Source organism: Mesocricetus auratus, unplaced genomic scaffold (genome assembly GCF_017639785.1).
Source record: "Mesocricetus auratus isolate SY011 unplaced genomic scaffold, BCM_Maur_2.0 Super-Scaffold_4256, whole genome shotgun sequence".
Classification (NCBI taxonomy): domain Eukaryota; kingdom Metazoa; phylum Chordata; class Mammalia; order Rodentia; family Cricetidae; genus Mesocricetus; species Mesocricetus auratus.
In genome coordinates, this window is record NW_024429182.1 from 115,284,022 (window position 1) to 115,311,230 (window position 27,209).

General features: G+C 45.1%; 1 protein-coding gene and 1 non-coding gene across 5 annotated transcripts in view; one reads left to right on the top strand and one right to left on the bottom strand.

Annotated features, from left to right (window-relative positions):
* Positions 1–27,209, top strand: part of Homer2 (homer scaffold protein 2) — a 128,233-nt gene that overhangs the window by 63,532 nt on the left and 37,492 nt on the right. The window contains exon 1 of one of the 4 annotated variants that reach the window (XM_040729347.1): positions 19,681–19,700. The exons of the other annotated variants lie outside the window; for them this stretch is intronic. The gene's annotated coding sequence lies outside the window, so the exon portion shown is untranslated. Of the gene's footprint in view, positions 1–19,680; positions 19,701–27,209 lie in introns of those variants that run through there. 4 annotated transcript variants of the gene reach the window in all.
* On the bottom strand, positions 10,443–10,550 carry LOC121135761. Its single transcript, XR_005872873.1, has one exon. It is a non-coding gene; the product is annotated as a U6 spliceosomal RNA (small nuclear RNA).

Here is a 27,209-nt window from a genome sequence, read left to right on the forward strand (position 1 = left end):
TCTTCTAGTGTCTTAGGCACATGGAAAACATTTGTAGAGCACCTAGGCAAGTAGACAAGACCGTCTGCAGCATGCAGTCATAGTCTGTTGCCTTGGCCCTGCTCTGCCACTCACGGTGAAGACTTTCCCTCTCCAACAGGCCACTTCCAGCCCAAATGGCATCTTTGTACAAATTGGCAAAAGCCACTTAGCTTCTTTCTCTGGACCCCCTCCCAACATCTGTTACATCCCAGGCAGTTGAGTAGCATAAAAGGTGTGCACATCTCTTACTATACCATACTACGCTTGGTGCCCTCGAGCTGTGCACTGTGCAACCATTAGCCGTTTTTACCAAACCTGTGATTCATGGGAGGCAACTGCTGGGAAGGAAGCTGAGGGCCAGGGCTGCTGGAGAGGACAAACAGAGAGGGGGCCATTTCTGCCCAATGCTTGGGAGGAAACTCCCAGGATTCTGCCATGGGGTCAGATCACATGGTGTGAGTCGCCATGCAGGGAGATGAGGTGCATACCCGGGGTTCAGGAGAGACGTGTAAGCTGGAGATAAATATCCAGGCATTATCTGGCAGAGATGATGCTTAAAGCATGGAAGGGAGCATGGTCAAGAAAGTCCACAGTCAAGAATTTGGGCAGCAAGGACCCAGCAGGCCACCAAGCCTTTTCTGCTAAGGCGTATTCTAATATTTGGCCCCAGCTGGAGGGCAGTCCAAGTGCAGTGGTACCCTGTGCTTTACACTGTCCTCGCAGCAACATCTGCTTGGGATCCTTCTACACCTGCCCACTTCCTGTCTTACCTCAGCAGCTGTCCCCTCGAGGTGGAAGGATATCTGGTCTGGGGCCACCATAATTTGTCCTTGTGGGCAAGATGGGGCTGTTTATGCTCCTGGCCTTGACAATATGGGAAGTAATAGAATGGAGCCTTGTCTTCTTGGACACATGCAACAAAACCTCCACAATATGTTAAAGCCAAATAATTAGGTTTGTTTGGATCTTGAACTCATGGCAGTCCTCCTGCCTCAGCCTCCCAAGTTGCTGAGATTACAGGAATGCACCACTGTGTCTGGTCATATTATTAGCTCAGCTGATATATTGAACCTACTGTGTGCTTGGGGCTCCAGCAAATAAAGGGCTGGTAAATAAACAGTGAACTTGCCATGGCTTTAGAACAGTTTTCATACAGACCAGCCCTCCTTCTTGGAAGACTTCCCTTAACACTTCAGCCCTCTATTATACTAAGTTCTCCGCCCATCACTTGTGTGTGTACATCCTAGAACTTGTTGCTGCCCCATGAGCAGATTTGCCTTGCTTCACATTTCTGCACATGCCTTTAGTGCCATGCACTGTGTCCTTGGGTGTGACAGAAAACAGTTGGTGGTTTGAGTAGTCCTCACCCAGGAGCCTGGGAGAGGGGACAGGCGCCCACAGGACTCCATTCTTTCTGGCAGACAAAAGGCAGCTGTTCCACTCCAGGCAGGGCGAGCTGGAAACCAGAGCACCTGCATTCCTGAGGCCACAGTGGTGGGTTGCTGCAGGTTAGCAAACTCTTTGCCAGTCACATGTGACTTGGACCAATAAATGTGAAAACAAATTCTCTTTTATAAATATTGTCTGAAAGACGGAAGTCTTTCAGTAATGGGACACCGAGGGGAAGGACAGGTAATAAGTGGGTACTTCTTGGTCAGTAGGTTGGAAATCAATACATTCTTTGTGAGCTGGAAACTAGACAGATGAGAACTAAACACACAGACCCTGGCTCTTTCCAGGGTACTGTGTGATTTGAGCCTCCTGAACGCAGACCCTGGACTCTTGGGGACCCACCTCCTGCCATCTACGGTTCTTTAGAGCATTTCTCTCTACCACTCTTACTGTCTGTGCTCACTCCTGCTGTCTTTGGTCCAGATGGTTCTGTACTTTGTCTTTAGTTTGGGAAGCAAGAGCTATGTTCCTTTCTTAGCCAGACATGGTTTTCACATTGCATCGAAGTTCCTTGTCTGGACCTTGCATGCATTCAACAAACTGAGTTTTGGCCTTTTTAGGGAGAACTCTAGTTCTGTGGACAGCATTCAGTATGCACACGATGCTCACACGGGTGGTTGCGAGCAGCCTGCATCTCAAGCAAAGGTGGTTACTGTCTCAGTTCCTTTACAGTTGTAGCCTAAGTGTTTGTTTATATGTTAGTAGGCGTACTTATGACGATTGGCATAAAGTAACACTATTTTGTAACGTGCCCTTTTCACTTCATAATGTGAGTCCTAGTGTTGACTGGTTATTGTTGGAATTCCGGAACCTCTGAGTGTGTGTGTGTGTGTGTGTGTGTGTGTGTGTGTGTATGGTTTTAGTTCTTTGAGGCAATAGATATCAAGTGATATTCAAATCCTTCAAGGTCTGGTGGGGAAGGCCCAGAGGACCAGGGGGATGACTCAGTGGATAAAGCGCTTGCCATACACTGTGAGGACGAAAGTTCAGACCCCCAGAGCCCTCATAAAAACTGAGCAGGCATGCCAGGTGCCTATAATCCCAACATTTTGAAACAGTCATGTGATCCCCATGGCAAGATGGCTAGCTAGAGTAGCTGGTGATCTCTGAGTTCAGCTGAGAGATCATGTCACAAGAAAAAAGCAAAATGAGAGAAGTCAAGAAAGATACTCAGCCGGGCATTGGTGGCGCATGCCTTTAATCCCAGCACTCAGGAGGCAGAGGCAGGCAGATCTCTGTGAGTTCGAGACCAGCCTGGTCTACAGAGCGAGTTCCAGGACAGGGTCCAAAACAACACAGAGAAACCCTGTCTTGAAAAAACCAAAAAAAAAAAAAAAAAAAAAAAAAAGATATCCAGCGTCAGCTTCAGTCCTCTACATAAAGGCGCATGTACATTCATGTGTGTCCCCACATATGCAAACACATACACACACTCACAAAGGGGAAGGGACAGGGAAGGCTGTATCTAGTCTTAGACTCAGCAGTAGTTGTTAGCCTCCTTATTTTATAAGTGGAGACTAAAACATAATGGACTGGGGTCAGTGGCATAAACCTGTAACCTCAGCACTTAGGAGGTGGAGGCAGGAGGATCAGAGTTCAGGAACAACCTCTGTTACATATGGAGTTCAAGACCAGCCTAAGCTGTATGAGACTTTGTATTTAAAAAGAAAAAACTAAAAACAAAGCTGAAACTAAACAAGCCCCTCAATGGGTGAAGATGAAAAGATCGTGTTTCTCTGTAGGGAAATACTCATTAGAATCATCATCATTTTTAGGAAGTGTACTTTTCTTCATGAGTATGTATTTTAGCCATTGCCCAAGGTATATTGGTTATTTGGGGTTTGTTTTTACTTATTCTCAGTTTGTTGTTGTTGTTATTTTGATTTTGTTTTTCGAGAAGGTTTCTCTGTGTAGCTTTGGAGCCTCCTGGAACATGCTCTGTAGACCAGGCTGGCCTCGAACTCACAGAGATCCCCCTGCCTCTGCCTCCCGAGTGCTGGGAATAAAGGCTTGCGCCACTACTGCCCAGCCACGTATTCTTGTTTTTAAAGATTTACTTTTTTCATTTACATTATGTGCCTGTGAGTGTTGGGGGTGTGTTCACTTGCGTTCTGTGTGTGCCTGGAGCTGGAGTTACAGGTAGCTGTGAGCTGATATGTGTGCTGGGAACAGAACTCTGACCTGCTAAGCTTCTCTCCAGTCTCCAGTCCTGTTTTTCATAAGCCGCTCTTTGAGATAAACATTTTGCAGGAGATCTCCACAATGTCCTTTTTTGTTGCTGTTAAACAGACCCTTAGAGATAGGGCTGCTGGGTTTGGGAGCATTACAGCATTAAGGCTTTTGGCATGTGACAACAGACTCCTGACAGATCTGTCATATAGCCCTTGGTCAACAGTGGTGAGGAAAAAAAACCGAGTATACAACAGGGTTTTCCAATTTTCACACGGAACCATTTTAGCTTGGAGGGCTTGGAGGGTACAGCTCAGAGCTCTGCCTATATTCGTAGTGCTGTGGAGCTCTAACTACCAGCTCCAGAATGTCTGGTAATTTTGTTTCTTTTCAGCTTCTGCAATTTGATGCTAAAAAGGACCTCATTATCTTACCTCACATTTCTTTTTTCCTGAGGTGTGATTTTTTTCAGTTTGGGGAATGGAACCCAGCGTCTGTCCCTGTGTGTACCAGGCAAGCACCCCACCCCTGAGCCACTTCCGGGAGCCTGAGCATGTGTGACCTTCTGTCAAGTGCTGGTAGTAGCCAGTTTTGTTTCTTGGGAACTCCCCCGTCCTCACCCTTCCTAGCTCCCCTAAATCCTCTCGCCCTGAAGACCATTCCCTCTCAGAACCCAGGTGTCCCCAACTCCCAGAATGCACTGGCATCGTTGCGTGTTCTCGCTTGCCTTGTTTTCACTGCTGACAATCTAGTCTTCCTCTGGCAACAAGGAGCTGTTCAAGGTCACTCTTCCTCCCCTTCCTCCTCCTGAGGACTCATCCCATCCCCACCCTCATCAGGAGGCAGGGACCAGCTAGCACTTTGTTCTAGTAAATAAGCACAGTGTAAAGTGACTGGGTAGTCACAGTCTTCCATGCCAGTGGCATAAATACCTTCACAGCATGGCCGGCACCGCTTGCAATCCCAGAACTTCCTTATCCCAAGAAGAAACTTTGCACCTATTAAGTAATTATCTCACCACCACCCAACCCAGTAATCACTGTTCTCTGTGAATTTGGGAAATTGCCTCATATAAATGAACTCTCAACATTAATTCTTTTATGGCTGGTTTGCATCATTTAACACACGCAGTCTTTGTAAGGCTTGCCTATGTTTGTAGACCGTGTCAGATGCTCACTTTTAAAGAACATGTATACCGTGCTTCTGTTTATCTGTCTACCTCTTGCTGGCCATTTGGGTCATTTCTACCTCTTGGCTGTTGCATGTAGTGTCACCTTTGGACTTACACATTTTTGCATCTCCACCTTCCATTCTGTGGGTCTGGATTAGAAGTAGAATTGCAGGACCACGTGGCATTTCTATAGTTATTTTTTTTAGGTGCCACAGAACTGTTTCCCATGGTCTTAAGCACACGTTTTGGACAAACAGCCTGGGAAGATATGACATGGGAGGGACTCTGCCCTGTGGGGAGTGTAGGGCCTTTGGAGGACCTGCAACAGGCAAGTCCTAAGGGAGCAAAGGTTTGACTGTGTGCTGGGTCCTTCGGTTGCTTTAAGGGCGAAGGGCTGACGGCATTGGTGTTGGGATGAAATAACCGAAGAAAGGTGGTGGACATAAGGACTGGAGAGGGCTGTTGTTGTGGGCACCCTGTGAGGGGCCATGTGAGGGGTCCCCCATGCTGTGCAGAAGAAGCTCCAGAGGATCTGAAGCTTGCTGTCCACACAGCTTAAGCCTTCTTGAAAGTCCTTGGATACAAAGTAAGAAAAGAGGAGGTTGTTCTTGGCACTCAAGCTTTTATGGTCATCCTTCCACGGGACGCGCCTCACATGCGGAGAATGCAGTCCCTGGAAGAGTGACACCTGCAAGAATGTCTTCCAAGGTTGCACTGCATATAAAGCATTTATTATGCTAATTCCTCTTTTGTCCTCTCCATCCCCAGTTCTCTTTGAGTTTTCACTATTTTTCCAAGGTGTTAAAATCCTTTCTGCTGTTAATCAGAGACCCTGCAGTGAGCAGCCCAGTGTGTAGTAAGCTCACTCCTCCTTCAGGAGCTGCCCAAGGGTGACAGTGAGGATGCAGGATCGACACACCAAGGCCTGGTTGGGCCTTCAGATGGGCATGTGACTTCTTCCCTCAGAGGTGCGCTCAGCATCCTTTCCTCACCCACACGCAGCAGGAGGGCTGCGTGTAAAAGACTGGCAATAACAAGTGCTGACAAGAAGGTGGACAAATTGGAATCCCAATGCATTGCTGGTGGGAAGACAAAACGGTGCAGCTGCCTCGGGGCTTCAGAGAGTTAAGCGCAGAGTTGCTAAGTCGCCCACAGCTTCCACTCCTAGATACGCATCCAAGAGCCAAGAAAGGATTTGTCTGTGTAAACCTTGTGCATGAATATTCATAACATCATTATTTATAACAGCCCACATATTTATCAACTGAAGAAGGCATGGGCAAAGTATAGTATACCCACACAGGGGAATATTATTCAACCATAAAAAGGATGGAGTGCTTTGGTTAGAGAGAGGGCTCAGCAGTTAAGAGTCCTTGCTGCTCTTAGAGGACCTCCGAGTTGGGTTCCCTGCCCCCATGTACAGTGGATCACAACCATCTGTAACTTCAGTTCCAGGCAAATCCAATACCTCTGTCATCTGTGGGCACCTACACACACACACACACACACACACACACACACACACACACACACACACTTTTCAAGAACAAAGTATTAATACATGCTATATTATTAATGAGCTGTGAAAATATGGTCAGTTGGGGGGGAGGGGCTAAAAAAACCAAAAAAACAAAAAGATAGAGCCACATGACACATGGTTTCCATTTTTTTCCTCTATAATTCTGAGAATGATCTATGACAACCATACTTTGATTTTTTGAATGAGTGAGTTTATTAGGTATATAGCAATCCAGAGTAAGATAATGACTAGCAAGAGATAGATAGATGATGGAATAAAAATCATCTAATCGTGTGCTCAGAACATGCGGCAGAAATGCCCTGGGGAAGCCCCACAGAGGCAGGCAGGCAGTCAGCGAGAGGTCCTGATAGGGTCCCAGGTAAAACAGTGTCTCTTTGTGTGGTGCTTCCAAGTAAAGGAACAAACAACAGCAGACTTAACAACACCACCAAACTGAGGGCTTTAAAGCTTCCTCAGAAACCAACTGGGGCGCAGAGGCAGTCGGCTGAAATTCCCAAGTGAGCTTTCTCTCCAGGATGAGTTTACCTGGCCAGACTCCTTCCCACGGCAGGCATTTTCCTATCATGGGAATAACAACAGTAACACCCGTTGGAGAAGCTGTTCCTTCTAGCTGTTCTCAGGACACGGTGTTTTCACTCCAGGGCTGTTTTGCTGTTCTCTCCCACTACCCTCACCTGCCTTGGAGGACACTTTGAGACAAGTATGCTTGGTCTGAAAAGCACAGACGGGGAGAGGACCACACATGGGGAGCCAGCTTCTCAGTGAGCTCTAACAGCACGTGACAGCTTCCAGTGTAATCTACCTCACACCGTGTATAGGAATGTCCGCGGTAGACAGTTTCATAGCCAGACAGCAGAGCAGTGTTGTCGCAGGACTGCTCGTGAAGATGGGCTCAGAGTTGCTCTGAAAACCACCATAGTCTGTACTTCAAGAGTGTATTATTTAGTGGCATCTGAATTATATATACCTCAATAAAAAGTTTTAAAAAATATTCGTTGTTTATCTAAAATGTAAATGTAGCCAAAAATCCTGCATTTATAATCTACCAAATGTGCCAACTCTATTCTTGTCATTCATTTCATGAATAAAGCTTTCTTGGAGCACACACACATACAATAAGCACTTGCTGGAGAGACCAAGTGGTAGTGGAAATAAAAACATCATACGCATTCTTGAGCATGTCTGCACCTTTGCTTTTGTGTTTTACACTTTTCATAATTGACTTGGTGAGTTGCCAGCCTCTTCACACCATACATTCTAATTTTAAACAAGAGTGATACCTCGGAAAACAAAAATAGCGCGCGCACACACACACACACACACACACACACACACACACGCTGAAAGTCGGGGGTAGCCATTCCCTAAAGGTTTGTCTTCTAGAACTGGGACTAGACAGCACTCTGCAGCTGCTACCCAAGCCCCTAACAGGTACAGAGGACTCGTTCAAACAGCTAAAACTAGTCATGCTAGTTTGCCAGTCAAAGTTTAAAAGTACTTTTAAACTTACAAAACATTGTGTTATGAAAGCACACTGTTATTCCTTTTGAAGATATCTTTGTTTAACTTGTGATGACCGTAGGGAGAGGGGCAATTACAGGTCCAGCTGTCCAAGGGAAGAACGTCATTTTGTGCAGTGGCATCTTCTGGCTGTGACTGACATATTATAGCATTCCTTTAGCAGGTTGTCCTTCATACCAAAAAAGCATTTTTATATACATGGTCATGTCTAATATTTTCTTATTTTTAAATTTGGTTTTATATACTCTTTGATAATTTCATGCAAATATACAAGCTATTTGTTTTCATAGACAGTCCCTGGCCCCCATGCTCACAGAATCCATTCAGTGCTACCTGAATGTGCATGGGTGTTGGACATCTACTGGAGCATCAGTTACCCCATAGAAAACACATCACCATTCTTCCAGCAGCCAAGTGCCAAAATCTCCTCATAAGGATGGGACTTCACAAGCCGCTTCCCCCATCCATGGTGGGATTTTGTCGGGCTTGATCATGTGACAGACTTGTGCACGTGACTGTAACCACACAACATACACAACTGCATGTACTCACCTGTCCAGCAAATACTGTTTTCCTGCAGGCATCTGCTCCCCTGGCTCTGACAGTCTTTCTGCCCCCCTTTCTATTATGGTTTTGGAGCCCCATGTAGAGGGAACATGCTATAGCGTCTCATTTAGAGCTGTGTGTTCCACACTATTATTCTCTGCATGCCTACTCCTTATGGGTCTCTGTATTAATCACCATCTACTGCAAAAAGAAGCTTCCCTGATGAGGGTTGATTATTCTCTGCATGCTCACTCCTTATGGGTCTCTGTATTAGTCACCATCTACTGCAAAAAGAAGCTTTCCTGATGAGGGTTGAGATATACACTAATCTGTGGGTAAGAGATGAGAACTTAGGGGGGCAGTTTATTAATGTGTCCATTTAGCAGTTATAGTACTAGATTTTCCCTCAGGACCTGTGTCCTAGCCAGCTACAAGTTTTGGCTCAGTTATTGATACAAGACATAGATTCCATCTTGTGGAGTAGGCCAAAGACCACTCCCTAGGTCCCACCTTCTAGAAGTTCTGTTTCCCAAAAGCACCACCTGGGTGTGACCAAACTTTCAACACTCGGGCTTCTGGGGGATAATCATCATTGGCGTATTAGCATTTATTTTCTCAGCAAAACTGAGTAAACAACAACAAAAACAAAGAAAAAAAAACCTAAAAACCTGTAACAAAAAGCTCCAGAGAGTTCTCATGTTACCACCCGTTTAATCTCTCTTATCATCTTGAAGGGATTCAGAGTCACTTTGAACTCTTGGCGCGTATGTTAAGGTATGTCCTGAGAGCTTAGCGGAGGAGGGAAAACCCACTCGGTATTGGCGGTAGCCGTGTCTTCCCTGCCATGATGGACTCTCCTCACTCCATAAGCCAGCATAAATCCTTCCTTTCCTAAGTTGCCTTTGTCAAACATTTTGTCACAGCAGTGGAAAAACAGGCAGCATGCACCCTGCCAGCTTCCTGTGCCGCAGTGCGCGTTTGCTGCCGTCCGTGAAGCTACGCTGCCACGCCATTGCCGCCCCCGTGTCTGCAGTGCTCGTGGTCAGTCCTAGAGTTGTACATCTGTGGGTCAGTGAGGGGTGGCAGGAATCCGCTGCTATGGAAAAATCATACCCAGCGGCTTCACTGTCCTGAAGATCCGCTGTCCCTGCCTCATCTTTCCTGACTCCTGCACACTGACAGTTCACTGATCTTTTTAGAAGGTCTCTGTAGATCTCTACAGGTTCGCATTTTATAGACTGTTGGATAGTTACTATCATACAGTCTATAGGTCTTCCAGTTGGCTCCGTGTCTTTTTGTGGTTTGCTCCACAGTTACTCTCATTCTAGTTGTACCTACAATTTATTTATCCACTTACTAGGAAGGCTTTCTTAGCTGCTTCCATGTCTTGATAATTATAAATGGAACTGCTATAAACATTCACATTCAAGGTAATTGTGGCTGGTTTTCCAGTCATTTGGGTATGTACCAAAAAGTATGGTTACTGGCTCATAGGCAAAAAGAATGTTCAGCAAAGCTGTTTTTCAGATTAGCTGCATTTTCACCAGCAGCAGGTGATGGTTTTGGGTGGTCTACATCCTTGCCAGATTCGATGTTACTGGTGTTTGGGATTTGGGCTACCATAATAAGTGTGTCATGGTGTACTGTTGTTTTTCATTTGCAATTTTCTGATGATGTATGATGTTGACTGCCCTTTTGTAGGCTTATTTGCTGGCTGCTGTGATGTGAATATTTATGTGTTATTGAAATTTTATGCTAATGCAGCAGCATTTATTAGGTGGGGAGTTGGCTTTTGGAAACGATGAGGTCATGAAGGCTGGGCTTTCCTAAGTGGGATTAGGAACCCTTGTAAAAGGGCTCCTGAGAGGGACTGTGCCCCTGCTCTCTTCTTCCACTGGCATTCAGTGTACCCTGGAGTCAGATATTGGACCCTCACCAGACAATAAACCTGCCTTGGACCTTGGCTTCCCTGACCTTTAAAGCTGTGAGAAATAATTTTCTGTTGTTTTTTTTTTTGCCATTAAATACATGGAACACTTCACAAATTTGCCTGCCACCCTTGCGCAGAAGCCAGGCTAATCCTCTCTGTATTGTTCCAATTTTTAGTATATGTGCTGCTGAAGCGAGCACCATGTTATGTTTGTTAAAATTATTCAGTCCGTGGCATTTTGTTATGCAGAGCAGAGTGGCCTGCAATGCATCGGTTATACGCCCTTCTCCCTGATGCGTCCTGAACGTCAAATGTGAGGTATCCTGTGTTAGGTTTGTGGGGGTCACGCTGTGATGTCTAGTCTGTCCTGGAACCCCTGAGCTCAAGCAATTTTCTTCTTCCTCTGCCTTCTTACGTGGATTACTAGAAAGAGGGTTGCCTCGCCCGCCCTCGTCTGTTTCCGTTGGGTTACATGGGTTCTTACCGCTGAGTTCTGAGCATTCTCTGTATATTTTTGGTAACAATCCCTTCTCACATGTTCCTTTTGGGAGTATTTTCTCATTGTCTTTTCATTTTGCTAAACACAGTCTTTCATGTAGCAAAAGCCTTACATTTTAAAAGGTCTTTCTGTAGTACAGGCTTTGAATTCATGACCCTCCTGCCCAGACCTCCATGTGTTAAAATTACAGACATGTACCACCATGTCTGGCTAAAATTTTTAATTTTAATGAAACCCAGCTCATCAGTTATTATTTCTTTCATAAGCTGTGGCTTTGGTGGTGTGTTTTGCACAGTCGTCACCGTACCTATAGCTGTCTGCATTTTCTTCTATGTTATGTTAATCTAGCAGATTTCATAGTTACAATTTTACATCTAAGACTGTGGTTGCCTTTAGTTCATTTTTGTGACTGGTATAAGATCTGTGTCTGGATTATTTTCCACATCTGAATGTACAGTTGTTCTAGCACCATTTGTTGGAAAGATTATCTTTACACCATCTTAATGCCCTTTGCTCCTTGACAAACATCTGTTGATATTTATGTAGGATTACTTCTGGGATTCTGTATTCTGCTATTGATCTCATTTATTTATGTCTCTATATTTATCTTTCAAATTTTACATGGTCTTGATTATTCTGTGTTATAAGTCACACAAGCTCTCTCTCCCCCCTTCCTCCCTCCCTCTGCCCTCTTACTTCACTCTTGGGGTGGGGTAGGCATTGAAATAGGAGCCTCCTAAATGCTAGGCAGGCACTCCACTTCTGAACTGCACCCCCAGCCTCTAGTAATTATTAAAGATATCTAGAGTTTTTCCGCCTCTTTGTTTCAGTATCATTCGATTTCTCAGTATCTACCAAATAACTTGCTGGCATCTTGACTGAGCTGCATTGACTCTATTGATAAAGTTGTGAGAAGCTGACACCTTGACAATGTTGACTCCTCTTGTCCTGGAATATGGAATATATCTCTGCTGTAGTTTGGGTATGGTTCATGCTGTGATATAGGAAGTGATAGAACCTTCTAGGAGGTGGGACATAATGTCATGGTCATTGGTGGGGACATGGTCAGTCATTGGAGAGGACATGGCTATTGGGGGCACTCCATCAGAAAGGATTGGTGGCATGTGGAGGGAATACCAGAGAGCAAGCCTGTCCCCACTGTCTGCCAGCTTCATTTATCATGGTCTTCTTTTACATGTGTTCCCACCATGATGCCATCCACTGTGTGATCGAGGCACTGGGTCTCTCCTCAGGGCTAAGCAGCACTGGCGCCATCTCCACAGTAGAACCAGTACAGGGTCTCTTCATCTAGCCCTTTGCTGTTTCTTACCAGAGTGTTGTGGATTGTCTACTTGCTTTGTTCAGTTTAGACCTAAGTCCTGTCGCTACTTCCTTGTTCCAGAAGTCTGTTCTTTTGGATTTTCTACACGACAATGATGCTGTCTGTGAGCAAAGAAACTTTTCTTGTATTACAACGTTAGATAGGGCTCTAAGCATGGTGCTAAAAAGGAAAATCTTAAAAGTTTTGAGTTTCTCACCACTAACTGTTATGCCAGTTGCCAAGTTTTCTGCAACTGTCCCTTTTGAAGTTGAGAAAGTCCTCCCTGGTCACAGTTGATGGATGGAATATTTTCTTCTACATGAATGAGCATTAGATTTTGTCAGATGTTTTTCCTCTACTGATATGATAATGTGATTTCCTTCACTATCCTATTGACGTGATGGATTACATTAAATGATTTTCAAGAGGTGAACCTGCCTTATATACCCAGGTTATTTCATTTGGTTCCCATGTATAATTCTTTTTATACATTGTTGAGTGATATTTGATAATATTTATTGGTGAATTTTCCTTTTGTGTTCATGAGGGTATTAGTCACACTTTAATTATTTTTGTCTGGATAGGTTTTAGGCTGATATCCTCCTCAGATGAGCTAAGAAGCACACACCTTCTGTTTCTGTCTGTGAAAGGGATTGTAAAGAATTGGTATAATTTCTTCTATAAACACCAATAAGCCCCCTGAACTTGGAGCTTCATGTTACCACTTATTGACTGAATTGCTTCAAGAGATCCTATCAGCATATTGTCTGCTTCTTGGTGTATTTTAATCTATATACATCAGTGGACAAAGAGCTCACAATTTCTCTGTCTTCTTAATACCATTGCATATGTGGTGGTGTTCTCTTTTTCATTTCTGATATTGATATTTTTCTCTCTTTTCTAATTATCCTGGACAGCAGTTACTGGTAAAACTGATCTCTTTCAAAGAATGAGCAAACGAGCCTTTGTCCAGTCAACTTTCTCTATCGGTTGCCTTTATTCCTTGTCCCTGATTCTGATCTAATTGCCATTAGTTATTTTCTTATATTTACACTATGTTTAATTTCCTTTTCCAGTTTTCTAAGATGGGTGTTTAGGCGGTTATTTAGCTCCTTCTTCTTGTCTTGTCTTCCTTTTTTTCTTAATGCAGATCTCTTTACAGAGTTCAGGCTAGCCTTGACTAAGTGCTGAGATTATAGGCTGCCTATGAATGACAAGTTTACGAGTGTGTGTTTGCGAGAGCCAGCATGCGTGCGTGTGCATGTGATCAGTGTTGGCCAGAAGTCAGTATTGGGTATCTTCGGTTTTTGAGACTGTGTCTCCCGTTGAACCTGGAGCTCACCAGCTGACTGGACTGGCTGGCTTGTGAGCCTCAGTCCCCACGGTGAGTAGTTATGGATCTACACTGCCATGTCCAGCTTTTGCGTGGGGTACTGGGGATCCGAACTCAGGTCTTCATGCTTGCGAGTCAAGCACTTTACCAGCTGAGCCATCTCACCCTGGTCTTCCTTCTCTTCTAATTCTGTAAATTTCCTTCACCTGCTTTTGCTTCACCCCACATATCCTGATAAGTTATATTTTCAGGTTGTTATGTATTTTTAAAATTATCATGTTATTCCTTCTCTGACTCTTGTACTATTTGGAAGTCTGCTATTGAATACTCTTGTACTATTTGGAAGTCTGCTATTGAATACCTCAAATATTTTGTAATTTCCAACTCCTTTTGTTATTGATTTATTCCACCCCCTCCTCTCCATCTCTTTCCTCCTGCTGTGGCCTGGAACCCATGGTCTCCTTCATGCTAGGTGAGCAGATTACCAACCGAGCTACAGCACCTCTGTGCTGGTTAGCTTAGTCCACTTGACACAGACATAGACAAACCTGGGAAGATGAACCCTGAGTGGAGAAAATGTCTTTATCACATTGGCCTGTGGGTATGTTTATGAGACATTTTCTTGATTAATGGTTGATGTGGAAGGGCCCAGCCCACAGTGGGTGGTGCCATCCCTGGACAGGTGGACCTTAGTTATATAAGAAGGCAGGCTAAGCAACCCCTGGAGATAAAGCCAGTAAGCAGCATTCTTTTGCTGCCTCTTGCTGCTTTAGTCTCTTGCCCTGATTTCCATCCTTGACTAAGGGCTGCGATGCCGAAATGTAAGCAAAATAAATCCTTTCCTTCCCAGGTTGGTTTTGGTCAGCGTTTCAACTCCACAACAGAAAAGCAAGTTACTGCAGGTACATCGTTATTAATGTCAGGTCCAAATGAGACGCTGATTCCCCAGACTCCAAAAGGCAGTCCAGGTATCAAGAAATGGGCTCAACCTGGACTGCAGGAGGACCTCTGGTGCTTAGATAGAGCCGCCATCCCTCAGGAACTTGCAAAGCTGGTTCCCCTCTACTGAAAGTCATTTCCCTTGTCACCAGAAGAAAGAACAAATGACTACCTGTGCCTGTTAGCACGCCAGAGCTTACACTGGCTGGCTTCCAGGCTCCTTCAGTATCACAAGTACCTGTTACACATTCCAAATTCCATGTTAGCATCCTAGTCCTTCTTAACTCCTCCCCTACCCTAAACTCCCTCCAGCTCTCAGGCCTCCTCCCCCAGCTACTCATTCCCCTTATAGCCCTGCTATTTTATGTTCATTCATATTCTCTCTCTGTCTCTGTCTGTCTCTCCCTCTCTCCTTCTCTGCCTCCCTTACTCTGCTCCTGCTTCTCTCACTGTCTTTTCTCCATTCTCTATCCTTCGCTCTTCAGCCCCACTCTTGCAGATATCCCTAGCCAGTCTGCTGGCCGTGTGTAGTCTACTTCTTTCTCCGCTATGAAATCTTCCAGATGCCTCTGGCTGTTCTCTCTCTCATATCTACAATAAAACATTCATTCCCCTTGACCACCATGGGGTGGTCATGTCATCAGTTTATGCAACTAATTTCTAATTCCACTCTAAGAACAGACATTATGTGACTTTGATTCTTTTAAACTTGTTACGATATGTTTTATGGCCCAGAATGTAGTCTTGTCTTGGCGAATACTCCCTGTGAGCTGAGCTATGTGTAACCTTGGTTTTTTTCATGAAGCAAGATATGGCTGTCAATCTTTTCCAGCTGATGGATGGTAATATTAGGTTCAGCTGTGTCCTCACTGCTGTCTTTGCCTTCTGAATCTGTCCATCTGTCCTGGGGGGGGGTCTCCAACACCAGTGGGTTTATTTGCTTTGCTCTCATTTCTGTCAGCTTTGTCTTGTGTATTTGTCCACTGTTGTGGGGTTCATACCTACCAAGCATTCCCTGTCTTCTCTGAGTAGGGGTCCTCAAGAGGAAGACCCCCGGTAGCTGTGATAATGTTTAGTGTTTCTAAATTTGCTCTGTGTGAACTTAGTCTAGCTATCCGTTCTATTGATGAGTTATGATTATAATGTATCTTTCTATTTTCACTTTTAATCTATTTTTAACTTTTATATTTAAAGGGGAGTTGTTGTTGATAACATATTTGGTTTTTTTAATCTAGTCTGTTCTTTCAACTGATGCATTTAAAAACATTGACATGTAAATTGATTGGTGACATAACTGGATTAATGTCTACCAGATATGTTAATTTTTATTTGCTTCTCTGGGCTTCTCTTAGTCCCCACCCTCTTTTGGGTTTTATGTTTTTATTTTATGTTTTGTGGTTTGAGGAATGCAAGGACTTTGCCGCCGACCTACATTCAAATAACAGTGTTCCCTTCACAGACAGAAGTGTCTAACAGTGACACAGTGGTCCTGATTCCTCGTTTCACCTGTGCCATCCCTGTCTCCTGTCACTCTTATATATGAGTGCATACGTGTGCACAGCAAGGCACATTGTCTCCTGTCTCACTGACTACATATAAGAGTGCATATGTACGAACAGCAAGGTACATTGTCTCCTGTCACATTTACATATAAGAGTGTGTGAGCTGGGCATTGGTGGCGCACGCCTTTAACCCTAGCACTCAGGAGGCAGAGGCAAGCGGATCCCTGTAAGTTCGAGGCCAGCTCTACAGAGCGAGTTCCAGGACAGCCTCCAAAACAATACAGAGAAACCCTGTCTCGAAAAACAAAAAAATAAAAAAATAAAAACAAACTGTTCACAAGTGTGTTGAGTGACTGTGTAGATTCTTAATAGTTATTTATATGACACACTCTGGTAAAACAAATAGCATTCAACTCTGGTTCTTGCTTAGACTCTCCCTCTCTGGTTCTTGCTTAGACTCTCCCTCTCTGGTTCTTGCTTAGACTCTCCCTCTCTGATTCTTGCTTAGACTCTCCCTCTCTGGTTCTTGCTTAGACTCTCCCTCTCTGGTTCTTGCTTAGACTCTCCCTCTCTGGTTCTTGCTTAGACTCTCCCTCTCTGGTTCTTGCTTAGACTCTCCCTCTCTGGTTCTTGCATAGACTCTCCCTCTCTGGTTCTTGCTTAGACTCTCCCTCTCTCTCCTCACAGTAGCTATCATCTGTTTTTAACCTGCTGTCAACTTTTCCCATTAAACCATTGTAATGTATTAATCACAGTTTGAAAACTCCTAATGTGAGTGCTCCAGTATTCCTTCCATGTAATTTTTGGTGGAAAGACAGACCTGGTATACTAGGTCTAGGAGCTTCAGTAAGTCGGCCTTCCGCAGTGTGGTGGCACAGCGTGTTGGGGAGAGGGCCCTCACAGTCTCTTGTTGGTCTAGCATCCCCACTGCTCAGGTGCGACTAAATAGTGGAGGAGTCTGGAGTTGGGTATTCCCAGTCTCCCGCGTCCTTTAGGCCCTGACAATGTTCCTAGCACATTAGTTTCTTCTGAGGCGAACCTTGTTAAGGTGGACCACTGCTGGTGTTTTTAAAGGCTATTTTCCTCTCTGTTAGAAGAATAATTGGGTTTTTCTTTGAGCTTCAGTTAGAACTTAGTGGGGCTCCTGGAAATAAATAGTTAAACAAGCAGAGGTACCATGTATCCATTACTTTTCTCATCTGTGTAACAGTATCTAAAGGAAGGAAGGCTGTCTTGGCGTTTACAGATTGAGAAAGGCGCAGACTGCAGTGTGAAATGGCGGCTGGCAAGAGCATGAGGTGGCTATCCACACGGTGTCCACGGTCAGGGACAGAGTGGGTAGGGCTGCTCAGCTTCCTCCCCCTTTTCCTTTGCATTCGGCCTGAGTCCCTAGTCTTTGGGATGGTGTCACCAGCACTCGGCGTAGGTTTTCTCCATAGAGATCCCCTCACAGGTATGTTCAAGAAGCATTTCTCCTGTGGGGATGTCAAATCCAGTCAATTAGACTGTGAAGATTAACCATCACAACTCCATCCTGCTCAACTCAACACCCCAAAGCGTCACTAGCAACCATAATACAACTCTGAGTGGGTTCCCACGGTTTTTAACCCTCAGACCGGTCCAAAATGAGACTTCAGGAACTCATCAGCTGAGTCCAGAGTTTCCTGCCCTGGATGGTACTGGGTGTCTGCTCTGGGGAGTTGTGACTCTCCACGTTCAGGTAGACGGCTGTGGTTTGCTGTGGCCTTTGTGACACAGTGACTGGCAGAGCTCAGCTCAGGTCATCTCTTTGTCAGTTGGGATGCATGGTTAGCTGCTGGACTGGGAACCCAGCATTCTCCTAACGTCACCTCGGAAGTCTCAGTGACCTGTCCCTGGTGGCCCGTCCTCATTGCTCATGACCAGGCACTCAGCTCTCCATTCCAGGGGCTTGGACAGTGCCCCACTAGAAGCTTTTGTCTCTTCCTTCCGTTCATCCTCAGCACAGGCACCAGGCGCCCTTTCTTTGCATTGCATTTCTGAACTATGCTACTTCTTTGCTGTAAACTCAGCGTTTCCCAGTTACCATGAAACAACAATTTGCATTTTCAATTTTTAATTAAATTTTACTTATTAAGCATCTTTTTGAGACAGAGCCTTTTTTAATAATTTATTACTCTTATTTTATATACATTGGTGTTTTGTCTACATGTATGTCTATATGAGAGTGTCAGACATTAGTTATAGACAGTGTTAGCTGCCATGTAGGTTCTGGGAATTGAACCGGGGTCCTCTGAAAGAGCAGTCAGTGCTCTTAACCGCTGAGCCATCTCTCCAGCCCCAGAGACAGAGTCTTACTATGTAGTCTGGCTAGCTTGAAACTTGCTATGTAGACAAGGCTCGTCTCCAACTTGAGGAGATCTTGCACTGCTGCCAGTGCTGGGGTTAGAGTCATGTGTCACCACACCTGACCATCTTGGTATATGAATGGGAGAGCAACAGATCATAAAACGACATACTCCAAGGTAAGATGGGGAGGATATGATCTCACATATGATGATATGATCTCACAAATTATTTCATTGCTACTGATTAGTCACACTTCTTTGTAAATACTTCTTAACAGGATCAGGGTGAAACGTCAAAGAAAATTCTAGTTTATTAAGGCAGAGCACTTAGTCAAACATCTATTTTTTTATTGTAGGTGAATATAAGATTCCCCCAACATTTAAAACTTAGAACATTATTTCTCTGGTCCTTAAAAAAAATCCTCTTTGGTTAAGATTAGGAACTGTGTTGCCAAGTCACAGCCTTTTATAGCATAAAGTCGTCTATATTGTGTTTCATTGTGGTCTAATATGAAAATCTGTGTGCACAGATGTGTTGTGGCAAGAGGAAGAACACAAACTGTTCCTTCAGCAGGATTTTTCTCTCTCTTGAGTTAGGGTGTCCCAGAGATCATTAATCGCCGAGAGTCTGGCAATTCACCACCTGCTTTTCCAGAAATCATTACTTGGGTGTTTTCCAATTCTGGTCTGTGGGGTTCACATTTTGTGAACTGTAAAATTCTGATTTTTTTATTCAAAACTTGTTCTACTTACCATGATTTTTTTTAAACACAGGGTCTCGTGTATCCCTGATTGGCCCCAAGTTCACTATGTAGGCAAAGGATGACCTAGAATTTCTGATTCCCCCTTCCTACACTGCCCAAATACTGTGATCACAGGCATGCATCAGTCAGTCATACCTATCTTACTCACTCTAGGGATTGATCCAAGGGCTTCACAGATGCTAGGCAGACACTTCATCAATTCAGTTGTGTCCTCAGCCCTGGAATAAATTTTACAATAATTTAGATATTCAATACGCTTTCTACAGAATAAAATGATGAGTCTGCACTGAGATCCTAAAATACTTTTTGTAGACAGTACATGGTGAATAGACTGCCTGTGCATGCTTAAGGTAGTCTATACGTGCAGGTTACACACCTATGTGTAGCTCGTGTGACTGATTTGTGTGTATCATATAGCATCTATGTTATTCCCTAGCTGTGTTGGGTTAAGAATACCACTTCTTCAATGTGTAATTGTGTAATTATGGGAACAGATATCTAAATGCATTTAACATTTTTCCTACATATGTATTTTTTGGAATGCGTTTAGAAGAGAAAAAGTGCTTTGGTATACATTTCCCATGAAGCATAGACGGCAGATGCTGGCTGAGATAAAGACTGAATCCACGTCCTGCCGTTGGCATCATCTCCTGATGCCCCTTCCTGTAAATGCCCAGCGGCCCCATTGAGTGAGACACTGACCTCCCGGCTAGGAGTGAGGGAGTGTGTATGGAGATGGGAGAGGGCCGTCTGTGTGTGGAGGGGGCCGTCCGTGTGTGGAGGGGGCCGTCCGTGTGTGGAGGGGGCCGTCCGTGTGTGGAGGGGGCCGTCCATGTGTGGAGGGGGCCGTCCATGTGTGGAGGGGGCTGTCTGTGTGTGGAGGGGGCCATTTGAACATTGAGTGGCATGGCAGTCTTGCCGTGAGTTGCCTCACCCCTCCCTCACCTTCTCACCCTCCACATAAGCTCTGCCCTACCTTGCATCTCCAGAAGCTTCCTTCCACCCATGGAAATACCTGCTTCCCTGGCTCATTTCTCTACTACTGGCTATCCAGATCCAAAGACACGAGAGGGATCAGATGTCCTCCCTGGGGCAACCATGGCCTATGGAACTTAATTAGACCCACATCACAACAGGAGAATGTGTGCTGAATGCTCTTTAAAAACTGCCAGATACTCCAAGGAATAAGTAACATCATTAATCAAACCTGTCCTTGTTCGTTGGGGGCACTTGTCTCCTCTGCTCTCTGGTGTAAATGTGACCTACAGGGGAAATCCCCTGTCAGTGGACCAGGAGGATTTAAGGCGAAGGCTCTAACTCTGAGGTCATTGATTTATCAGGTGTGATAATTTGCATCTGGTGGTGTGAGAAGGTAATTTAACACAGTGAGGCAGCTGTGGTCCACTTGAAGGGGCTCTGGAGGGGCAGGGAGATGGGCTTCTGGCTCAGGCTGGGCAGCTTCAAGTCCCCCATGTAGCTGTGCATTCCTGGAACAAGATGTGTGAAATAATTCTTTGTCCCTGAAAATGGGCAGAACTGCCTGCACCGTGCACACAGTTCCTGAAGCTTCTTTTTATAGATTTTGTTCTCTTCTGTGAATGTGTCTGCATATTTCCTAACACTTCCCCCTTTTGTTTGCTGTTAATTTATAATACTATGTTTCAATATCTGATATAGCCAGATATCTCCCATTGATCTTCATTTTCCAATTTTTTATGGACTTTGTTCACAAAATGAGTTTTTTATATAAATGACCTTGTCTAGTTCTAAAAATAATCCTACTGATATTTTCATGATATTACATATTAATTTAGAGGTAATTGGCATCTTCATATTGATTTTCTTATGTAGGAATGGGGGCATACCATTTATTAATGTTTTCTTCCATGTACCATGGAAATTTTTATTTTTAATACAGATTTTGGACACTTCTTCGGTAGATTTCTAGACACTGGATTCTTTTGGTTGCTACTGTGGATGGAATTTCTAATTTTAGAGTTTCTGACTGGTTATTTGGACACATTGGTTTATTTTTTAATTAGCGATTTTATACCTCACCACCTTGCTAAACCGCACTATTCATGTGTGCAGTCATTTGTGGGAAGTAGTGGTGACTTTACTATTTGGACTTTATAGGAGAGTAGAAGCCCAATGTACTTGTGAGTTAGCTTTTCTGCTTGAGAGCATATGAGACTGTCTGTTGGCACCCTCCACCTTCCCTTCCTGTGTCTCTCTGTCTGGGTTCTGGGTGTTTGGCCTCACAGGCAAGGGGCCTGTTAGCCATCTGGAATGCTGGCCAGGGGCCAGGTAAGCCATGCTTCTGGCCCTTGCTTGTATCCTCTAGGGTGTGGAGTGTAACACGGTAATGGAGGGCATTTACAAGGTCTTAGGCACTATGAAAACAAAACGAACAAAATGAAAATGGATTTCACGTCCGACAGCATGAGATGCTGCGGTAGGACTTGACTCCTCTGGCCGGCCGAGGGTGGAGATTTTAGTTCCAGAAACGGCCTGGGTGTTGGTATGGACATAAGAAAGTACAGGTTTCAGAACTGGAAGAGGGCGGCAGTAGTTAGTTGTAGAATGTTTGCCTAGCATGTGTGAGGTCCTGAGTATGTGAGGTCCCTAGTGTTCCCAAACAGCAGAAGTCCTAAAGAAAGACAGCAGAAGGACTAGGTAGAAGAGGACCTGAGTTTAGGTTCTCCAGAACCAATGTAAAGAACCAGCCTTGGTGGCGTGAACCTGTAAGCCCAGCAATGGTATGATGGGAGGCGGGCAGAGCCCTAGAGCTGGCTGGCTGGCTAGCCTGGCCTATGTGGTGAAGTCCAGGCCAATGAGAGACCCTGTGTCAAACAAAAGGTGGGAGGGACCAGAGGAATGACCCCTGAAGTTGCCCTCCAACCTTTAAAGGAACACACACACACACACACACACACACACACACACACACACACACACACACACACACATGAAAACAACAGAAGTCAGTTTTGTGACAGGGCAGAGCAGGGAAGGTAGCCCGGAGCCTGTGACTATCCCAAAGCTTGGAGCTGTGAGGGACAGAGCAGAGAAGTGTGTGGTGCTGGCCAGGTAGGGCCTTACCGTGGAGGCTGGGGAGCCTCGAGTCTAGGTACTGCATGGATGCTTATTTGAGGGAGCTCAAGAGTCAAGACTAAGTGGGACTGTTATGAGATCGGAAATGTTTAAATAGCTGCAGAACTAATTTCTGAATCACTTTTTGCAATTCAAATCAAATAGAAGTAGGAAAATAAGAATCTCCGGGCTTTATAAGATTAATGTCAGAAAACAGCCTGGCACTGAGCAAGTGAAAGATTATGACAAGTTAAAACCTCGTTTTTCTTTCTTTTCTGGAAAAAAAAAAGTAGTCGTGCCAGTTCTTTTGCAGAATCACTTCACGCCGAGCCAGAAATCGTTCAAAGCTGAAGCGGTGGCTCTGCCGAGTGGTTTTCGTGTTCCAAGCGTACATATGTTGCACAGAGCATCTAATTATTCTTAGGGACAATTACTGTCAGGTTCCAAAATGTGCTCAATGAGCAGCAATTGGTGTTTATTCAGCTTTTAAAAGACTGTGCAAGGGAACAGTAGGTTATATTGTCTGCCTGAAGAAGCATTTTGCCATCCGGAAACATCTGCTTTCTATTTAAAGCCATGGAGAAGGAATGGGGGTGTATTTCGGATACACTCCCTGAGCTCTGAACACCAAAGAAAGGGGCATTGAACCTGAAGGTGGTTTCTGGTCTCTGAGCCGCACGGGTCTGTCGGTCCCTGCTGCGAGGGACCTGTGGCCCCGTCTGCTGGGAAGTTCTGATTCCGTTGACTCTCCTTATTCTGATTTGTACACACATAGGACCTGACAGCAATGTCCTAGATACAGCACCTGTCCTTTCTCAGGTGAGGCTAAATTAGCTTTCAGAGTCGGGGTCTGTTACTCTGAATTGAAAGAACCCCAGCTGTGCTCTTTCTGTTGCTAGGCATCCCCTTGTGACCCTGAGCTCTCTGTGTGGATGGCATTGTCCACTCACAGCTGTTAGGAGGGCCAAATGAGCATATTGCCATCCGTTTGGTGTGGTAAACTTTCTGTGAGGGACAATGTCTTAGCCATCTATCTCACTGTAATAAGCTACACATTCGGCAGCTTAAACAAACCATGTTTCTGTAGGGTAGGAGTCCGAGTGTCCTTAGCTGTGAGCAGTCCGGTGTCCAGTACCGTGATCAGGTATAGGCTGAAGTCTCATGTGAAGGCTTGATTGCAGAAAGATCTGGTTTGGAACTCACATGGTTGTTGGTAGAATTCAGCCCTGTGGGGATGTTGGGCCAAGGGCCCCAGTTCTTCTCTGGAGTCTTCTCAGTGCCTTGCAACGTGGGACTCCTGATATTCCTGAGAGCCAGCAAGGGCGAGTTAGAGGAAAACAAGTTGCAATCCGGTGTGACTTAATCACACAACTGACAGCCTGTCACCTTTGCTATGTTCTGATCGGACTAAAGTGTAAACCTGTAATCCCAGTGCAGGGGGCTGAGGTAAGAGGACCACAAATTGGAGGACCCTGGAGACTAACAGAGACCCTACCTAAAAAATTCCCAGGTCCCAAACATACAGAAAAAGGCCAAAACAAACCTCTAACTTGCATGCAAGGGGAGGGGATTACGTTGGCACCCATACCATAAGCGGTGCACCGCCCACAGCTACTGTTTTAACTGTTCTTCCAGGACATGGATAAGAGGGAGTTAAAGTTTCCTAAGATGCGGTTTACTGTGTAACCCAGGCAGGCCTTTTGGCCATTCTGATCCTGTCTCCTCCACCTGTACAGCACTTTCCCCGTGGGATTATTGTGATCCTAAATGAGAAATCCCATATGCAGAATGCTGAGCAGTTGGTAAATGTCAGCGCCTGGCTGTTCTTTTCATCCTGGCCCTTTTTTTTTCTCCTCTCTTGAAATAACATTAGACTTTTTGAATATCAGAAGAAAACTTGAAACTCCCCAGTACTCAGATTGGGTTATTCATGTGGAAATCCCAGTCCTGCAGGTGGCTTTCTGGATACAGAGCTTCAGTATGTGAAGGTCCAGGTTCTATCTGTTCCCATCCTCCCTACACATACCCCCACCTGTATTTGCTGGGACCTCAGGACCAAGGAACGTAGTTCTGTGGCCTCAGTAGAGTCACAGTATTTTGGTACAATGAACACTCTCAGAAAATGGGTCTGATGGGAGTTCCAACAGTGTCTCTCCTAGGCCTCTTTCTATAGAAGGCCTGGCTATGGTGACCAAGGGTGTGTCCAGACAAGCCCACTGTGCTTCCCCACCTTGGTGTATCTCTTTCCAGCTAAGGTTCTGGGGACAACTCAGGCCTTTCTGATTCCAGGTCTGAGAAGGCAAATTTGGTGACGGGGGCCGTTGGTCTGAGTGCCAAGTCATGCCAGGCAGACAGCAGGCTGCTTTGACTGTATCAAGCCACAAGCTCCGCCATCTTGCCTTGCCTTGTAGTCTTTCTCCCGGCATCTCTCTCCACTTTGATTGACTGCCTCACTTCCTCACTGCTGCTGGCTTCAAGGGCATAGAGGACACATAGAAAGTCATTGCTGGAACACAGTAGGCCGCCTACCTTCTCCCCCTTCCTCCCCGATGACAACCTCCTCCTGACCATAGCACCTCTGCCTCCCTTCAGCCCCCTCTCCCAATCCCTTGCATCCAAGCAATAGGTTCTTGGTCCCCCTGTTGGCCCCCAGAGCTGTAGGACACCTTTAAGGAGTAGACAAACCACTAACAGTCAACCATGTCACGCTAGATGAGAGATGCTGCCTGTGGGGATGTGTCCTTTATTGTTTTCCAAATCCTCGGGTGGTGCCTAAGGAAAGCGCTTCCTCACATTTTTAGAAGATAAGAGTTACCTAGAACTCTTGTTATAGGAGAGGCCGCAGGCCCTTTTACTAGAGAGTCAGGTGCCAGGAGCTAGGGCAGGCTTGGGAGCTAGAGGTTTTAGTAATCATGGCTAATTGCTATCATGAAGGTTTGGCAAACTAGTGTCCACATGCTGCATGCTTGCACCCAGCTTTAGCCTGGCTTCCTCAGGGAGGGAGCAGGGACACAGACCTGAAAGTCGGGGCTCTGTCCCTGAAAAGACTCCTCTGACCTGTGGCCTACCGTTTAGGCCGTAAGAGTGTGGGAGAGAATCAGTGTAGTCTAATCTGCCAAATGCTCTGTAGCGACAGCTGTTCATCCCTCCTTCCTCTCACATACGCATGAGAACGCGGTTTTCTTTATAGTGTTGTATTCCGATGCTTAGGAAACTACAGGGCTGGGTGACACAGCTGGGACATCCAGACGGCAGACTTCCCCGCATCGTATTCACGAGTATGTGCTCCACACAGCTTGGCTTCTTGACGACAGATGTGAAACATTTACAGCTAGGATCTTCCTTTTGTTTCTACAGCTGTCACTCTGGAAGGCGATGGGTTTGGGATGAAGCCAGTGAGTGAACTTGGGGATTATTACAGGAAATGCCCGAGTAACTCACATTCCTGCTCTTACTTTTTCCTGCTCCTGGGCCTGGAGAGGAGCAGGAATGACAGCCTCTGCTGCTCTTCTGGAACACTAGCTTTAGAAGCAGCTATGCTGGCATTTATGTTCATTCCAGACTCTTCCAGAAGTTTCTGTGTTCCTCTAACACTGTCGATATCCATGATATTACCTGACATCCCGTGTATGAGGCTCAAAGAGTAAATTGCTTTCCTCGAGTAAAGTTTCCCTTGAGAGCTGTGTGGAGCTGTGTGGAGTTGTGTTTCTAGTAATGAGTCTTCTGCAGGTGCTGGTGGGGGAGCAGGAGAGCAGCCGGGAAGGCAAGGGTGGGGCCAGAGCTCAGAGACCCCTGCCCAGCGCCTCCCCACTGCAAGCGTAGCATTGAGACTTCCTTGCCCTCTGAACTTCTGTGTTCACTTGGGTGTCCTTTTCTTTATCATCTCTTTGACATTGCTGGGATTTTAAAAATTAATTTCACTAAACCAAAATCAGACCTTCAGATTTGAGTTTGGTTTTTTTGTTTTTTGTTTTTGTTTTTTTTTTTTTTTGGTTTTTACGAGACAGGGTTTCTCTGTATTGTTTTGGAGGCTATCGGTCCAGCCCGGCCTCGAGCTCACAGAGATCCACCTGCCTCTGCCTCCCGAGTGCTGGGATTAAAGGCGTGCGCCACCACCGCCCGGCCGATTTTGTATTTTTAACCCATGCTTACTACAGTTTTTAAATTTATTTTTGCACGCTGGCACACACACCCCCTATTTTTGTCTTATTTTGAATATTAAAAGAATTTTTGAGGTAGTTTACCTGCAAAGCTTTTTTCCAGAAAGCAGGCCTTGTGATGAGTCTGGTTTGTGTGTGTGTGTGTGTGTGTGTATGTGTGTGTGTGGTGTGTGTGTGTGTGTGTGTGTGTGTGTGCGTGCGTGCGTGTGTGCGTGTGTGTGTGTGTGTGTGTGTGTGTGTGTGTGTGTGTGTGTGTGTGCGTGCGTGCGTGCGTGTGTGTGTGTGTGTGTGTGTGTGTGTGTGTGTGTGTGTGTGTGTGTGGCTTTGTTAAGCAGGTACTTCAAAGTATGACTGTGTAGTGAATTCTGTTACAGTTTTAATTAGTTTTAATTGTCTTTGTTACTAATGCCTTTGTTAGGACCTAATTAATTCTTTACTAAGCAGAAAGAAACGCAGAGACTGTGTTAACTTGGTTAATCCTTTTTTAGCAGCCATGGAAACGACCACAGGTTTGTGGGATGAAAAAGACGGCAGTTCAGAGTTCAGGCCAGAGAAGAGGGGGGGGGCTCTATGAAGCCGAAAGGAAGAGCTCACAGAGTGTGAAGGCTCCTCCAAGTTGTAAAGTCCTTGCTGGTTTCAAAAGCAGACATTTCTTGCAAGGGTATAACATAATGCCATCATTCGGAACACTCCCTCAAATTTGAGGAATACTTACGTGAAATATTAAGCTTCAAATGGGTTACAAAACCCTAAAACTTGATGCAGAATCTCCCAAAATCAAGTTGTTAAAATTTTTCTAAAATGACTTAGTTCCAAAGAGCCCCCCCGAGTGCCAATAGGATGTCAGAGGATAGTTGACAGGGATGTAAAAATCTCTCAACAAAGAGTTTCATTTTAAGCAAATTGCTCATTAGGCCAGTT